Source organism: Poecilia formosa, unplaced genomic scaffold (assembly GCF_000485575.1).
Source record: "Poecilia formosa unplaced genomic scaffold, Poecilia_formosa-5.1.2 Scaffold257, whole genome shotgun sequence".
Lineage (NCBI taxonomy): Eukaryota > Metazoa > Chordata > Actinopteri > Cyprinodontiformes > Poeciliidae > Poecilia > Poecilia formosa.
In genome coordinates, this window is record NW_006800196.1 from 399046 (window position 1) to 417961 (window position 18916).

General features: G+C 36.3%; 1 long non-coding RNA gene across 2 annotated transcripts in view; it reads right to left on the bottom strand.

The window, feature by feature from the left end:
- The window catches only part of LOC107838445 (uncharacterized), a 45988-nt gene extending 32498 nt beyond the window's left edge, over positions 1-13490 (bottom strand). For both annotated transcript variants that reach the window (XR_001664506.1, XR_001664508.1), the window contains exons 1-3: positions 13186-13490; positions 12600-12695; positions 11262-11303 (exon numbers count right to left, since the gene is read on the bottom strand). This is a non-coding gene — a long non-coding RNA (uncharacterized LOC107838445). The remainder of the gene's footprint in view (positions 1-11261; positions 11304-12599; positions 12696-13185) is intronic.
- Between the last annotated feature and the right edge of the window lie 5426 nt (positions 13491-18916).

Here is an 18916-nt window from a genome sequence, read left to right on the forward strand (position 1 = left end):
AAAAAAGATTTCTAAAAGTGCGGTTTAGTTAAGTACAGTCTAAAGGCAAGAAACTTTTAATACGCAGAATGCCACTTCTAGGATTATGAGAAAAGATTAGTGAAGTGGGATATTAGTGCAAATTATCAAACAAGTGAAAACATAAATATGAGCTTTCCCCCCCCCCATCTCTGTGTCAGATAACCCATTTTCTTCTAGGAGTGCTGAAGTAACAAATAAATAGATATATGTATGAGCAAGAAAACTCCCAGAAAACATCAAGAAAATAACAGCAACAATGTTATTCTACAGAAGGAAATGAAGGTGAACGCACTGCTGCAAATCGAAGCTCAGAGGTTGTGGTCTATAAGAGGGAGCACTGGCTTTCCTCGAGCATGAGCAGGAGCAAGAGCCACTTGGTTCAATCTAATCTCTAAACAACAAACCTTTGGGACACCCTTATGCTTCAACTTTACACTGCACAACACCATAAACAGCTCCACTTAGAGGGTTAGATCTACTGTAGCCGTCAAGGGAGAAATGTGATTTAGATTTACAACAGCAGAAAGAACTACTGAAACACTTTTTCTTTAGCCAGTGCAGCCTCAATTTAATATTTTTGCTATCGTTCTGATCCAAGTTACAGAGCTGTGACAACACATCCATCTTACAGCATAAGGTAAAGAATTTTGCATGCATAAGGACATGATGAGACAAGATCTTTGGGAAAACTAAGAACTTCAAATTTCTTAAATCACAAACCCAATTTTAAAGAATATGTAATTAGCACAGAATAAATCAGTCCATACCATTTGTAGTTCTGATGGGTTGTCTCTCACTGGAGCTGTGTCATCAGCATAAAATTAAGTGGCATCAGTTCAATTCTGACACATGGTCATCTATGTAAATTGTAACAAAAAAGAGGCACTATGTGGACCCTTGAGGGATGAACTATTCAACATTTATGAGTTAAAAAACATGCCACTGATAAGGACATGTTGTGCTCTGTCAATCAAACAGTTTCCAAAACTTCTGATATCCACCAACTTTTGAGGCAAAACAACACCCCTTGATTAAATCACACCTTATCGGAAGCCCAAATCTCATCCTAAGCTTTACCTATGCAAAAAATAACACCAAGATCACAATCTGGAATAAAACAGATTCTTTGTAGATGATTTTGTGTAATGAACAAATAATTAGTTTTAATTGTGCACAAAGTCTTATATTTGTTAGGTGGGCAGACATGTAAAATCAGCAAATACCCCAGATGTTTGACTTTTACTCCAAAAGATGATTAAACTAACTGCTTTAAAAGTTATAGCAGGCTGACCAGGCAACTGTTTTATTTACCATTAGTCACACGCAGTAAATTTAATATCCATATGTTGTGTGAACAGCTTAAACAGAATACATGGATATGCACAAGAAACTGAACATAACCAGAGCAGTTGTTAGATGTGTTTGAATAAAATCGCTCCGGCAGTTGCCACAGTGTTGCTCTGTTTATGAAAAAAAAAAAAAACACACACGGTGTTCAGCTTGATTCCATGAGGATCTCAGGCATGATGGTGCTAATCACCTGGCGCACCTGATTTCCCGATTCATTTTCTCCATTCATGGTGAACAAATGTAGCGACAGCTTGCAATCTGTTTGTTTTTGAGTTGTCAAAAAGAAACCAAAGTCATGTATCAACACAGAATAAATGCTGCTGCAAGATGTCACCAGCTGCACACGATATGATGAATTACAATCATATGTTAATCAGTCCAAGTTGCAGTAATGGGCTGTTTACATGGTGTTCTATCACAAATCCTCTCAGACTGTTATATAGATATAGATTGGTGAACAGAAAGCAACTTTGCTGCTGTTTTGAATACTAATTAACACACTTTGGGGCTTTGTTTTCTAAGGTTTGTTTTTCAGCATCAAAGAAACAACTAAAAACACATTTATGATGCAAATTGAGAAACCAGTTATATATATATATAAAAAAACTGAGTTTGTTCAAGCAGTTATAATTAGTTTGTTAAGTCTGACAGGTTCTTAATAATACTGTCGCTAAAAAAGACATCTCCTGCCAAAACTTCCTGATAGTACAAAAAATATTAGTCACTCAATCACTTGATGTATTTCTGTCCGACATGCAAGCAAAATCTTCAGATGCGTCCGTATGTGGGTGTGTGAGTGTGCATCTGTTGTTTAAGGTTGGCCAAAGAGCAAACAGCAATGGTTTCAGCTACAAGGTCAATAAGAACATAAGTAGTACCTCTTTATTTCCCCAGCCACCTATAGAGTTAGATTCTGCAGTTTGTCCAGCAAACTAACTAATGGCTGAAGTAGTCTCTCCGTTTCATTTTCCTTTTTCCACAGGTGGACAAATAGGTCAGACCAACGTGCTTTAGTGGGCATTTGTCATTGATGACAAATGATTTGTGATCTTATACGGATGATGTAATTCCTATGAAATATATTAAAACACTAAGGCACTTATAAAATTGGATTATTATTTCTGTGACTAAAGGACAAATATAAGTAAACACCAGTAGCACAAATATATTGAAGCCATTTGAAGAATTACAGAAACATGATCAAACAAACCCAAACAGGAATAATTAATAAGTATGAAAAGCGGGAGACTGTTACTAACAAAGATCTACACAAATGTACTTTAAGGGGCTGTGTAATAATTATAAAATACGCTTTAGATTTAATGTTTAAGTGATTAACATATTTGACAAATTGGTTGTCATTCTTTTGAACTGAAATTTATTCATTATACCTACTTTTGGTGCTACATCCAGATTTTAGGAATAAATAGCCTACTATACATTTAATATTTATCAGGTTGTTCAGAGGCTCATATATATTTCTATTGTTATTTAAAAGTTCTTGAAAAGTGAAATCCTCTTATGTCTTATCCTAATCCATCCATCCATCCATCCATCCATCCATCCATCCATCCATCCATCCATCCATCCATCCATCCATCCATCCATCCATTTCCTGTACACCCGTGTCCCTTAGTGGGGTCGGGAGGGTTGCTGGTGCCCATCTCCAGCTAACGTTCCGGGCGAGACGCGGGGTACACCCTGGACAGGTCGCCAGTCTGTTGCAGGTCTTATCCTTACCCTTACTGTAATATTCAGAAAAATCTTCACTTTGATTTGATTTAATTTATTCAGTCATTAAAAATTACACAAAGAAGTCATTGTTTAAGTAACATGCACCATCATTGGTATATCTTTTAATTCCTATTAAATAAATGTGACTCAATCATTTCTGCTTAGTTTTTTTTTTTTTTTAAAGAATTTTAATACATAAATAATCCATGACGTTCTCTTCCCCTGGGTTGTTAACATGACATGACACAGAGGTCAGTTGTTTCATCACAGGAAAGCAAAGAGAACACACAATTTAAATAATGGAAATGTCTGTTTATCCCTATTAGCCAGAAAATTGCTACTTACCTATGTCTACTATTGGAGTAATAATTAAAAACATGAAAAGTGGAGTTGTGACAAAAGGGGAAACGTAGCTCTCCTAAAATCGGTCATAGTTTGCCCTCATTATGGCATTTACTGACAGAAAAACACAAAATCAATAGCATCAATGTTTACAATGGGTGTAATAAAGGGCTTTCAACATGTAACTATTTCTTTCCATTTATGTTAACTTTAATGACCAGAGGTTTATTGGTTACTGATAAGCCCATTAGTTAGCTGTTAATAAAACAATTTAATTTCATTGTTAGTCTAAAGGTAACAAATGAAGGTTATTAAAAGCTAAGATAAAAGTACTGAAAATACACTGCCATTTTTTAAAGGCAAAACAAGTCTGAAAAAAAGTATGGACTCCCCTCGTGAAGTGCTATAAATTGCTTTGAATGCATAATTGCTTATGGTATTCACAGTTAACCACAAAAGAAACAACCAGCTGATGCTTTTTCCTTCAGTAACTTCTCATTCATTTCAAACAGTACACACAACCTTATACTTTTAAGTCTGCACTGGCTACACTTTATTATTTCCATTCCATAAAATTACTCCTACTTTCAAAAACATTTATTTATTTAATAAGTGAATTCACAAAGGCAATATTTTGGAAAAAAGCGAAAAGGGTAAGTAATGTAATTATTACAATATATGAAATATGTTAAGGGAGTGTGCTTTGCGTAAATAAGTGAGAATCGAGGGTAAATAGAAACAGCAGAGATTTTCTCTTTTTTTTTTTTTCATAAAAACTACCACTAAATTGCTTTCAATCTCCGTGGGCTCAATATTCGATTTAAAAGAACCCAGCGGTGGCAATATTCTTTTGGTTGGGTGTTTAGTTTTAATAGGAGCCCTCAGCTCAAATATGAGCTGACAAACACAGCAAGACAAACACAGTCTCTCTCTCTCCGGCAATGAAATATACACTATCAAATAGACCTGTACCTTTTTGAATCTGCCGTGTGGGTGAAACTAAAGCGCAGAACAAACAGCATTCTGATGTGGCTTTGAAGCTGATAACAGCATCTGACAGGGTGGAGAGCACAGGCTTTGGGCCTGGTGTAGGAACGCAGCCTGTGATTGACATGATTCCCTGGCCTCGGAGAAGTTTACCTTTTAATGAGAGCTCAGAGAGGCCCACTCGACTACCTGGTGCAGGCTCTCCACCGGCAGCTGGCGACCGTCAGGGAGGCGCACATGTATTTGTGTGTGCCGGGGTTTATTTGCGTCTCTGTGTGCGTGCGTGTGTATTGATGCGCGCTTGTCTATGACCACTTGTCGCAGATTTCAATCAAGGATTTCAGCCGTGCTCAAATATCCCTTCTCTTTTGGGCTAAGTTGTTTGAAGAAAATGAGTGGATTCAGGATCAAGAGCCTTTCTGGAGGAATTTAAGTCTGTTTGAGGATTATGACTTCTTCATCCTGTACAAAGCCTGCAGAGAGAGCTATATGCTAGCCCTCGGAGGCCGGGCTTAGCAATGCATTCCAGCCGGCGATTTAGAGGCGATAAAATCCAGGAAAGACATCACACCATTTTCACATAGATCTTCCCAAATAAATAGGGAAGTAGAAGTCTTTGCTAGTTCACAGCACGGTAATTCTTTCAGGGTAGGAGATATGCATGCATTTAAGCTCTTTAGTGCCTTGGAAAGGTACTAAATGTCCCTAAACTATTAGACATTTTCTTATGTTTGCAACCACAAACTTCAACGTATTTTTGCCAGATTGGCATATAACAAAATAGAATATAATTGTCATTTCATTTGACATGTTATTTAATGGAAGTTTTTTTTTTTTTTTTTACAAACATCCTTATAAGTGTGTTATGCATTTATATTAAACCCTCATACTACTAAAGAAAACAGTTTTTCTGTTGAAAACAGAGACTTTTTTTTAAATAACTACCTACCATCACCCTAAACACATCATCCCCACTGAGAAACATTTTGGTGGAAGTATCATGCATTGTACATTTTAAAATCATATAAAGTTTGAAAAGATGCATGTATTGTTTTCTTTAACGTCACAATTATGCCCTATTTGTATGCCCTATTTGTATTGGGCCATCACATACAACGTCAATAAAATACATTAAAGTGTGAGCTTGTAATATGATAAAATGTTAAAAAAAATAATCAAGAAGTTTGAATTGTTTTTGTAGATGTGAAGATATAAGAAGAACAACATTTTTTACAAGAAGCATATTCAATTGTGTTATTATCTAATAACCTTAGTTCCAGGTTCACATACTGGTTTTGCAAAATTCCACCATGTCAAGGTTTGTTACTCTCCACTCAAGCTGCTGTGAAAAGCCACTCCTCTTTTTATCTGACTTATGAATCACAATTAGCATGCCAGAACAACCCCCCGCCAGCTCTGATCAGCATCTTCAGGTTCTGCTGGACTTCCCGGAGGATCGACAACACGTTTGATCTGTGACCTGACCCTCGTCTGCAAGCTGAAGTGAAAGCTGCAGCCACTCCCCCAAAAAACTTAAGCTGATGGGTGCGCTGACTTGATCTGGATCATCGCTGCAGAAAGTCCCCCTAAAATCTGTCAGCGTTTGCTCTCATAGCGACATTTACTGACAGCCAAACACAAAGTCAATAGAAATGGGGACAAATTACTGTAAGCATCGATATTTAAGATGGGCGTGGTAAAGGGCTTTTATCCCATAATATGTTATTTCCATTTATTTTAAGCTTATTGACCAGAGGGCTTATCTACTGCATATACACCCATTAGTCAGTTGTTGATAAAACAATTTAGAGTCATTATTTGTCTAAATGTAACAAATGAACATTATTAAACCATAAGATAAACATAAAGCAATCCTACTGCTTATTTATTTTTGCTGAATTCCCTCATATGTGATATACAGCAACCTCTACAAGTATTAGCATCATGTGTAAAATGCCTTAACATATTTTCATCTTTATTGCAGTTGCATAATCTTACACTGAAAAACATAGAAAAAAACTGACCTTTTAATTCTGTCTGTTTTCAGAGGGGCAAAAAAAAAACTTCTTGTTTAAATTATTTATTTATTTATTTCACTGGTTTCACATTCGACATCCGAGTTTGTACACACATAAACACTGTTTTTAACTCAATAAAAACTGGTTCCTGGGATTTTAGAACTAAAATGTGTTGATATGTTCAACTTCAAATATGACCATCATTAGGGATGTTCTCTCTGATGCTGTTATATATTGGGTGAAAAAAAAAAAAAAGAGACAGAGGCATGATTAAAAGAGTTAAATACCTGAAGCCAAGACATAAATAGTTCAACTTTATCTTAAACCTAAAGGAAGTAGGAGAAAGATAAGAGAAGTAAAAAAACATCATCAGATCTCACTGTAAAATTACAGCAATATACAAGTTTACTGGAAGGCTTTTGCCAACATTTTACCACAATGAATGTGGAAAGCATTTTAAAGAAGCTTACAATCAGAACGTTTAAAGCGCACACAGAATTGGAAAACACCGCATGTGATTCCTTTCACTCTGTCATATTGCAGTGCCAACACTAGAGTTTAGACACAGATAAACAGAAGATTTCTGAAATGACAATTAAATAGAACATACAAATTACCGGTATCCTTTTTGTGTTGTTCTTCTCTAATGTTTTAAAAATGAAAGAACCAAAGAACTTTCAACACTACAGGTAATACCTTCAAAAAGGACAGGTCAAACTGCATTTACCTTCTAACAGTGTCTGTCAAGTGTGCTTTGTTTTGCAGAGATTTGTCCACAGTCTATAATCTTTTGTTCTTCATGAAGCCCACCCTACATCGTTCTAGCTGCAGCCAAACAAACTGAGGTGAGCGTCTCTGGGCAAACGAGCAGGAAAGAGGAAGTAGCGTCTCCAACAGACAGACGCAGCAGGGGACAGACTAACTATAGCCACATCAATGACTAACTCTCACAGCAAGGACACCTCCCTTCACTTTGAAAAGAAAATAAATTAAACAACAAAGGGGGGACACACTGACATTCAGCGCCTTTCAGTTTATCGCACCAAATAACTGCTCATCATACATCCAGCACAGGATCATTGTTGAGTTCAGGAAGCAAAAAGCAAAAGGGAGGGGAAAAAAGGACGCAACAGTTTAAATTAAGAAACACTTTGAGAAGAAAGTTTTCCTCTTGACAGGAATGATAAGTGCTACATGAAGCCCAGATAGTTCCCTCATCTCATGGCCTAATATGGTCATTCCAACACAGGAGGACACCTATCTTTGTACTTCTTCATGCATTACACGCACAATCAATAATGGAAAAATATACACTGCGAAGGGCCTTAGTCGCACTGGCTACAAGCGGCATTGATTAATGATTTTGTGCCAGTTATGACAGCAAGGTGCATGCGCTGAAGGTAGTGGAAGGCCTTTTTAATAGTGCGGGGAGAGAATTAAATCAAACCCAGGAGGGCCTCCACTGGAAGGGAGAGATGCTGCATCTCTGCGCTCTAAATCACAGCTCTACTTAAGCCCAGCTCTCGCTTTCTCCATTTTTCTACATTATCAAAGGGAAACCTGTCAGTGCTGTCTGTGAGAAAGTTTACAAATCATGATTTATCAGAGAGGGGATCTCTTAAACACCTGTGTGAGAAAAGAAGTATCCCCTGCATTACAATGTATGGGCAAAAAAGTTTTTTCAGTCTCACCTGACTATAAGTGAAGCCTAGTATTTAAAAAATGAGAAGTCTACAGCGTATTGTGATTTGATGTCTGTGTGGATAACTTTTCCTTTTGATTTCCTGTTTGACAGATGTAAAAATTGTACCTATTTCAATTTTTTTCAGCAAATGATAAATAAATCAATAATAACAAAAAAAAAACATTCAGAGAAAAAATTCAGATGAATAACTTATAAAAATGGCTTATCAAATTTACTACATTTCAAATGTAAACTTACGTTTTCCTGAATGATACTTCTAGACCTGCTGGTGGAAACTCAACATTGATTAAAAAATATAGAAAATAGATTTATACATTTACACAGATAGAATAAAGTTTTAGAGTAGATCAATAAAGTTGGTGTCACAATATACATCCAGTTTATTTCGAAAGATTTGAATCAATATTTCTAAGCAAACATTATTTTTGCTCCGTCTTGTAAAGAAACAATAAATAGTAATTTATTAGTGATCGCATCTTGATATCTAGTTTGATTTGAGCATTAGCGCTGCTGCTAAGCTGGTTATGGCAAAAAATATTACTGAAATAGACTTGGATAAAAATTTATTCTAAAATGTGCATTTAAACTTTTTACTTAACCAGTAATCTGTGGTATTCACCAACATCGACTTTCAATGCTAATGAAAGGCTAGAAAGTTTAAATATAGCATTAGGGCTGTCAGCAAACTAAGTAAAAGAATAAAATGTTAATCTCAACTTTTCAAATCCATTCAAACAAAGTGGTGTGTAAACTTTCTCCCTTACAATTTCAGCTAATATTTAACAATGTTGACAATGACACTCCAAAGGCAATTCAGCTGCATGCAAGTTGTACTTTAGCATTAGCATTGTTGCTAAACAATTCAAGGCACAGAATGTTACTGAAATAATGCTAGGCCTTAGAATTTGTTCCAACAAGTTCAAATTTGCATTTCACTGGGGTCAGCTTCCAAAGGGTTAAAAAGTCCAGCTTGCTAGCAAGTTTGACTTTAGCATTAGCGCCCTTGCTAAACTAGTTAAGCTGGTTACAAACTTAAATTCTTGCTCCAACACTCAAAGCCAGAAATGTTATAATAATCCTTAATTTACTATCATTTTACGTATGAGTAATGATTGACTGAGCCAACATCTTGTTAAATTCTAATCAAATATAGATTTGCCTCAAAATAGCAGCTACTGTTATTAGAATTTAGTAAAAATTGAAGACTGCATTATGCCAGATTATAATTTTTGTATCTCACTGCCCTCCCAAATTCCTTTTTGAATCGATCTGCATTATACAACACACATCTGCTTTGAGAATAATTTAAATTGCTTTAAAACTTTAATCAACGAGAACCCTAAAAACCGCAACCCAGTTTCAAGCCTTTTTGTGCAATACGTCTTGCAAAGCCACAGTGACAGGGGAGTGAGAAATCCTTCTTACTGGCCAACAAGGCCGAGTTGTGACAATTTTGTTCAGTAAATACTGCAGAAGAAAGCGACAGAGTGAAAGCCATGTGAGAGGAAGAAATGGGCACTCAGTCCCACTGTCTTCTCTTTGTTCCAAATTGAGAACTTTCTGTGCAGGAAGAAGCTTCCTCTTGAGTTGGTTGTAAAAGCTAGAACAAGAATAATTGAGTTCACTTCAGATTATTTATATAGCACCAATTCACAACAAATGTCACTCCAGTGCAATTTAAAAGAAAAACAAGTCCAGTTTCATATCTAAGAATAAAAAGAAGCACGATAAAAATCAAATCAATCCAATACAGTTAAATAGAAAGATTCCAATTCAACTGTGCATTGTTCACTTTACTGCTAATAATGGGATATTTGCCAACTGCTGCTGTAAATACTAAACAATTATTGGGTTAAATAATGTAAATATACAAAATGATAATATATTAAAACTGTGAAAATTAACAAATGGTATTAAAAGCAACTACACACTAAACACACTACATATTTGTTAAGCACCGTGCTTACACTGAGATGCGCAAAATCTACAAAAATGTGGTTCATTTCAATTCTTTATATTCTTATTCCTTTCAGCAGTGTTATTCTGAAACATAGGAGCCTGAATGCATTTTTGGTCTAAAATAAGCATTAGGGTATAAATTGTTTTCGCACAGGAGGAAGGATACAAAAGAGCATTTAGTGTAATTTCTCATGCCTAAATAGCTGTGAGCCTAATCTGATCTGATTTGTGTTGTTTGTGGCCTAAACACGGCAAACGTTTGACAGTAACATTTTTGACAGGGTACTGAGATGTAAGGACAACGCTATCGTTAAAAGTCACTTAACTGCCCACTATATCTGCTTCAGAACAAGAAGCCCAGGTTTGTTTCTTTTTTCATTTAAATGGTTTTGCAAACACATTTTCTATACACTCTTAAGATTTCTAATGTGCCCCAAAAAAATCTGTTTGATTGTAGGACTGATTAAATTATATTGTCTGAATATGAAAGCATAATTTATGTTCATGAAGTAATACCATGTTGTTATTTATGTATTTATTTTTTTAATAACAAGCGCAGACACTTATTTATTATGTTTTGTTTTTTTTTCACACACCCACATGCACACAAGGAAACCGGTCATGCTCTAAGGGAAGTCCAGGCTGTAAATGTGCACAATATTCCACATTATATACATGTCATTTCAGAGTGCACTCCAAGTGACACAGTGTCAAATCTGTGTGACAGATTTAGGTGAACGCTGGTGAAGGCAGCCCTGCGTGGGGACAGCGGCTTAGGGCTGACTAAAGAAGCAAGTACAAGATCTCCAGCAGGCAGAAAGGAACCCTGCATGGTGCGGAGCCGATGCCTGTCCAAGCCCACCAACGCTGACAGCCACGCAATAACCTGACACCATTGCCATCTTCTGACTGCATTCACACACAACTCTGTAGTGTGCATCTAATGCCGAGATGAGAAGATGAGAATACCAAATGCTACGGGAGGCAAAAATTAACTGCAACTTTTACAAAAGAGTTCTAAAAACATGAAGAAATTATGGCGATTGTTCAACTAAATGGCATTTGACGTTTTTAAAAAAAAAACAACAAAAAAAAAGACAGAAGTACTGAGGATTTTATTTATGAGGATGCCTTAATTGTTTTACCTTAATGGGATGTCTCCCTCTTATGGTGGGTGCCATGGTAATCTGAAAGGCATGTACAAAATCCATTTTAAATGCAAAAACAATTAACATGACTGGTTTAAAATGTTCATATTTTTAACAAAAGTTATAAAACTATTTTGTAACAAAGACTTAAATAATGTTTAGTGAAAGGAGTAAGTTTAAATATTTCAAAGTCACTTTCATCACAGGAGCATTTTAATACTGAAATTGTTTTGGATTTCCTTCACATTTATCCTGTTTGTATTCTACTGTATAGTTTTATTGAGGGTCATAATGTTAGTAGGATTTGTTGAAGAAATATGTGAGCTTCCTGACATCTAGTGGACAGAGTCTAGATTTGTTTTGTCTGTAGTAGGAGTTTACTTTTCCTTCTGTATCTGCAAAGTCAAATTAGTATCCATACTTCTAATTAGCAGAATGGGTCTGGTCAAATTATGCTGACAGACAAAGCAATATCCACAATATGTGGCTATAATTATTTACCTCAGTTATTATTTCCAGCTGTTGTATTTAACTTGTCCTTTGTTTTGGATAGGCTCATCTTTTATGCACAAGTGCATCTTAAATAAGATCATTTTTCAGCAAAAACCAGCCTAATTTCATTCAGCATCATGTTTTTTAGCATGAGTTGAAATGCCAAATAAACTCCTTGGGCCTTAGTTTGAAAAACTAGAAGGGCTGACCAACTCCTGTATAGTATCTGCATTCAGTACCTGGTCAAATCTACTTTTTTTTTAATGAATTATTGTATCGATGCAGTGGGGAAGACAAGGTTGCTTTAATAGCCTTCAGCCTGTCTGCTTTCCTAGGTATTTTCTTTCCAGTCTTCTGTCCAGACAATACCTATTACAGCAAGTGGGATTGTGGGTAGGTACTAAATACTGCTGCGTCAAAATCATTTCAATAAAGCTCGTCAGCAGAGGAAATCATCACTGAATAAGCAAAACATTATTTATGTGGCTCTCTACTCTTCATCCAAACTCTTGACTGTGACTTGCCAATAAAATACAAAAACTGCTTTATCAGAAAAGAGGACGTTGGCCGACTTTACAGCAGTCCAGTTATCTTAGGTAAAACACTGTTGATGTTTTCTGTGGTTCCGCTATGTGAGTCAACTTGTTATTAAAGTGCCATGCATTCAAACTCTCTTTGCTGGAAAATTTGGTGACACTTGTTCAACGCAGTAAGATTCAAGACAAAGTGGTGCTAAAGTACATATTTCCTCGTCAAAACAGATGTTAGCCAGAAGCAATAAATGTGTTGCACATAAACAACCAGTGATTGCATTCCTTTTTAAGTTTTTTTATATCTACCCACCTTACAAATATGTGTTGCTTCTTTAGTGATTTATTCCACTATGAATGCATCTGACATGAAACCAGCTCCGCCCCCATGCAGAAGTAGATCAAACCTCTGACAAACACAGACAGTAATAATGGCAGAGGACGTCAAACTCAATGCAGTGCCCAAGACATTTTTGTCCTTTTTGCCTTATACAAGCCAACACTGAGGTAAAGACAACACGCAAGAACATTATCCAAGTCATACATCAGATCTGTAAGGTTATTTGCGGAAAACAATGGAGAAATCAGCATTAAAGCCCAAGTCTTTCTCCCCCACAGGACAAATTGGGACACAAAGTCTGTGTCAGCTGTATTTTACACGTACAAAAAGCAGGTGAGTAAGACTTTAAATAATACAAGCTTGTAAAACAATGCGTTCATAAAAATACTTAAAATTAACATTAGCATAAAAAGTGCTTAAATGTTACTGCAGCAAATGTTAGCAGAGCTACCTGAATTTACACATAAATTAAAGCATAACTCCCTTAACTTACTGAGCTTTGATTTGACTATCATACAGTGCTGTCATGACAAAAAATGGGATGCTTACAACCAGTTACCTTTGTACATGTAGTAGTCGCCGTCGATGACAATTTCATTCAACAGGACATGAGGTCGGCAGCAGGCCTTGATCCATTTCTTGCGTTATTCCAGACTCCGTTTGGGTTTTGGAAATGTAGAAAATTGTATTCCGCCCTCTACACGCTCTGGGCAATGAGTGACGGGTTTGCATGTTCCCCATTGACAAAGTTGGACAATAATTTCCTCGAAATGTTTATGAACGCAGCACGTTAGCAACCTGTGCTACCCAGCAATCCGTCCCGCATTACCGCTGCGCACCGATGTTACGTCACAAACTGCTTACTCAGCGGTCAGAACAACGTTATGGGAATAACGTTGGATAATAATAATCTATAATTATGAATATATCTATATAATATATCTATAATTAATAATCGTATCATTTTCTTTCAGAAAAGGGGCGTGTACTTCGGGACAAATAGCGACCGCCGATTGGTGAGTTGCTAACAAATTCCCTATGATTGACAGGTGGAGTCGTGAATTATTCTAATTGATACAGAAGTTACTTGATGTTAATATGAAGGTTTACCTTATAACCTTCAGGCCTTTTTTGTCAAGGCAGTATCTCAAACCACTTTTAAAGCCTTATGTAAACAGGATAATGGAGGGATGCTCCATTTATGATACACTGGCAAGGTTTTTAATTTTGCGATGATCATTGAAATCCAATATGACACTTAACAGTCAGAGATGGTTGAGGGATGGTGGTTGGTTGTCATTTAGACAGCAAACTAGGCTAGAGCTTATTGAGGAAGCTTAGCTATTTCAAAGTTTGCCGCAAGATGCTGCATAGCTTCAAGAAGTGTATTGTTGAGACTGTCACATCTTCTCTTCTGTTGGGGAAGCAGCATCAGAACCAGGGATAAAAAGAAGTCTCAATAACCTGATTACGAAGATGTTCTGTAAATGTAAAATTGACCAGTTGATAATTGCCAACAGGTTTATCGAAACTCAAATAACCAGTGAAAGACCAGTCTTTGGTTTGTTGTCTGCAGTTGGTCCAGAATTCATCTGCCTGTCTGCTAACTGGGACCAGACAATATCCTGATTTTGTTTTTTCTTCCCGTTTCTTTTAGAGTTGTTTTTAAGGTTTTGTTTTTAAATGTCTTAATTGTCTGGCATCACCACCTTACTGAGCTTTTATAGTCACATATCCGGAGTAGATCTTGACAATATCAAAAGCTTTTAGTTGTTCTCAGGATTCAGGTTGTGACTTTTTTCAATTGCAGTTAAGCTCTGGAACAATCTCCATTGTACGTGAAGTCTGCTGAATTTTATGATTTTAAATCTTTTAAAAACTCATCGTTTTAAACGGGTGTATAATTCCAGGGAACGCAATCACCTTTGTTTTCTGACTTATTCTCTTAACTTTGTATTTTGCACATTGTTTTATTATTATTTCCATTATTCTTTTATACTTTGAGTTTTGATGTACCTGTGCAGCACTTTGTTTTTTTTTAAAGCTTAATAAATAAACAATGATGATGATGAAAGATGAACCTAGGAAAGAGACACAGGAAACGAAAGAACACCGGATGGAGCACAAGGGGGAAAGACAGATTAATAAACAAACTATTGCAAAGAAATAAAATAAAATGACAAGATCTAATAAACAAAATAAACAGAAAACTTATATTGACAGCTGGAGATAGGCACCAAGATCCCTCCTGACCTCAAAGGGATAAGGGTGTAAAGAAAATGGATGGATGGAAATTCTGCCTTCAGTCTTGGCACTATCACAAACTAAATTGTTATTCAGACTGTGACCACGTGGTGGCACTGGAATACAGGTTGATCAAAACTTGGTTTGACAACAGTTTTTTGTATTTACTCGGGTTATATTTGTCTGATTATTGACATTTGTTTGAGGCAAAATATTTAAGTGTGTCAGACAAGAAGAAATCTTGAAGTTGAAAAATAGTTTCTCACATTATTCTCATTCAGTTTAAATGACCCAATTTAGAGCAAGATTTTGCATTGACCAACAATGTGAACAATTTTCAGTTAAGCAGACAAATAAAGTCAAGTGTATAGTTTATGGAGAATTCACTGGAAGGATGGAAAGTATGTTTTGGAAATTTACAGGAGGAGTGTAGCAGCATGGTTGTGTGGATTTTATAGAGAGATCCCATGGTTTGTAATGCAAAAAGCTATTACATTGTTTTATTTTTTATTCTCATTTTACTTTTGTTATTTATCTCAGAGCCCGGGTCTGATTGCTTTTACATAATTTTGCCTTGTTGGCCTGAAAGAAACTGCCTGAAGACAATCAACAATTGCATTGTATGTAATCTTTATTCAACCAGGTATGTCCCATTGAGATTAAGATTCTCTTTTGCAAGACAAACCTGACATATTAGGAGCAGAAAATACTGTTAAATAATAACATTATCCAGAAATAGAAGAAAACTGGCCAAGCAGAGTGCCAAGATTCCGACATTAACATTAGAAAGGCTGCAGGAATTCTCACCAAGTAGCTGTTGTGCAATGTGCAGCTCAAGTGAGACAGTCTCATCTCATTCCATCACCAAAAGACAACCACAGCCACAATAAAGCTTGGTGGAGGCAGTAGCATGTCAAAATATACCATAGTGATTTTGATTCTGAGTCCTCTTCAGATTCACATTACACTGTACAAGATGTTGCAGGTATTTGTTGTATTTGGCTTCCATAAAAAAATAATTACAACCAAGTTATTTGATCCACCTTAAGAGGGCGAAAATCTTCTTGCCACCACACTCAATTCTAAGTTAAAGAATAAATGTGTCATTAAAACATAAGGGACTTTGCTATCTTTATCCCTGGAGGGGGAAAAAAAAACTGTCAGTCATCCACCTGCTCCACCTGTATGGATGAATGGCGAAGCAAATAACAGACAGTGTCATGTGATTTAAAAGCAACACACAGTGCATTCAGTAGACCAAGAAAGTGGCTGGGGAGGGCGAGGATTTGGGACTTGAGGATTTGACCAACTGAGCATCTGTGACTGCAATGCCTCAAGCAAAAAGGAAGCTGTGAGAAGCTGCAAAAACAAAAAAAACAAAACAAAAAAAAATATATATATATATATTGATTCAAAGTAAGACCTGAAAACAAATATAGCCCTGTGCTTTGGTATGAAATTATGCTGTACATTTCCTATATGAATGTTAGATGGCGCTGTTGTCTTTGAAATGTGGCATTAGGCGTCTTAAGCTAAATCCAAATGTTCCATGCTGGTATTCATTACATCCAACTCACCTGACAAGATTGCATTGAAAATGGCTTCTATGTTTATTTAAGTTGTGCTTTGTTATAAGTATTTGTTGTATAACATCATTGCAGATTTTATGTCATCAACTTTAAGAGATCCTTATATAATGACTGCAAAAAAAAACAAAAAAAAAAAACAAATGCGGTCAACAGAGAAAGACTGAAACATGATACAGAGATCGCACAACAGAACTGGATCTGAAAGTTATAAAAGATAGTTTCACATTTGTGTTTATTTGTTTGGAGCAAATAAATGAGATGGATAATGCAGTCAGGTGTAAAATTTGTAGTCATAATGTGACAAGTCTTGAATAGCTTTTTTCGGCTAGCACACTGTAGTGGCTGTTTTGTGTGCTTCATGTACCTGAGGTTAATGTCAAATCGGCCTGACGCTGTCATTGTAAATGAAGACGCATGGTGAGAGCAGGCTTACATCCTGCAGCTACTTCAGCATCACAAGCTCTGAGTGAGCTGAAGGACCACCACTGCTTCCTTTTCTAATTTTATATGCACTAAGTTTCCTTTTGTGTAAAGATCTGTATAAATGATGTTGTGCTTGTGTCACATCTAATGTTGGTGCAGGTAAATATGATCAGAATCGCTTAATTTCACATTTGTAAAACAAATAAAGCAAAAATCTTGACTTGATCAAAAATTAAATGACATAAAACCACACACACAAGATTTAGACAACAGCTGTTACATGTCCAGCTCATGTAAAAAAATAAAAATAAATAAGATTTACTATTCTCCTGAGGCTACAAAATCTAACTTGTTTTTCAATCCGCTCCAGATGTAAAGTAAGAACAGGATGTTCTATTATGCAAAACAGCGAAGAAACACTTTTTCACAATCCCTATAGAGTAAGGTGGCCGGCACTCTGTGTCAGAATGGAAAATCTTTTACCCAACAGAGCTCATCTGACAGCAGAGCAGTGTGTTATTATGAGTGACTTATTATAAGCTTCACTGGGTGATTGTGTGTGTCGGTTGTGAGTGCAATAGCATATGTTAGTGCATATGTGTGTTGTGACGTTTTCTCTTCTAACACACTTGCTAATTACAGACTGAATTGCACCTGTTAAAAGTAAGTGGCTTGTTTTATTACACGAAAGACAGAGCAGAGAACCGAGATAAGCATTGTCCTAAACTGAAAATCACAGTGAATGGGCTGCATTACATTTTATGATATTGTTTCTAAAATTAAACCGATTCCAAAATATACTTGCACCCTGATAAATGAGCAATGACATCGCAAAGTCAACATTGCAGAATTTTTAACAGTAAAGTACAGCAGACTGTTAATTACATATTAAGTACACTATAAAATATAAGCAAAATAATACTGCTACTTCGCAGGAATTAAACTAAAAAAAGTTGTGCTAGAAATCAACTCGACATAAACATAAATACTACATTTTGCATATGTGTGAATGAGTCGCAATAAATTCTGGAGAGGTTAATGGTGCTGGATAGATATTAAGAAAAATCTTAACTGCATTTGGATTGCCTTGAATTTTGTCCTATTTACCCTGATTCAGGCATGCAGAAATAAATGATCAGAACTATTCAACTCAATCCAGTCTTATAGATATTGTTGAAGCAGATAAAAATTTGAAAACCTACATCTTGGAGAGGTACTTTTGGTTTCTTGGATTTTTAAACAAACCCAGCAGAACACAATGTTTGATCAGTCGCCTTCTTAGTTTCAGGCTAATAAAACAAAACAAAACGAAACAACAAAAAAAGCTCATTTAAGGTCTAGACTACATATCCAGTCTCCCAGCAACTACTAGCCACTTGTACTGCTTTCTTTCAAACCAATGCTGCATTTTCTCCAGTATTTATTGCAACTCCTCCAGTAGCATATGATATTTATGTAATTTGCTCTATTGCATGTGGGGACAATGGCCAAGTTATTGAATTTAGCCGTTAACTAACTAATGTCAGTTGTCGCATCTCATTTACTCACATTGTTACAACTTTTTTTTTTCTTTGCACGTTTCATCACTTTCATCCTTTAGATATCAGAAGTCTTTAGCACACCTCTAGTCTCAATCTATCCTGTTTTTATTCTGATATATCAGTTAATGCTGCTCTCAATCACCAATCCATTGATACAACAATGTGACAGGGGAAAAAAATACTATGTTTTTCTCTGGGTTGGCTGTAGGGATGATGTTAATTTACCTAATTGCAGTCGCCATGTGGACTGAGAGTATTGTGTAGCTGCTGGGCTGTCTGTGTTGTAGCTCCTCTCAGAGCCTCCGGATCGCTCATTGACTCACCCAGCAGTAGCGTTACCTAGCAACGCCTCTTGAATGTACTGTACAGTACTTCCCCATCTCATGGGCGCCTTTAATAATCTGCTTTCCTATTTCCATGTAAGCTTTGTTAAAAGATTTATTGTGCAGTCAAAACCGTGCTTTTCTTGCTTCTGTTCGCTGCGTATATGGCA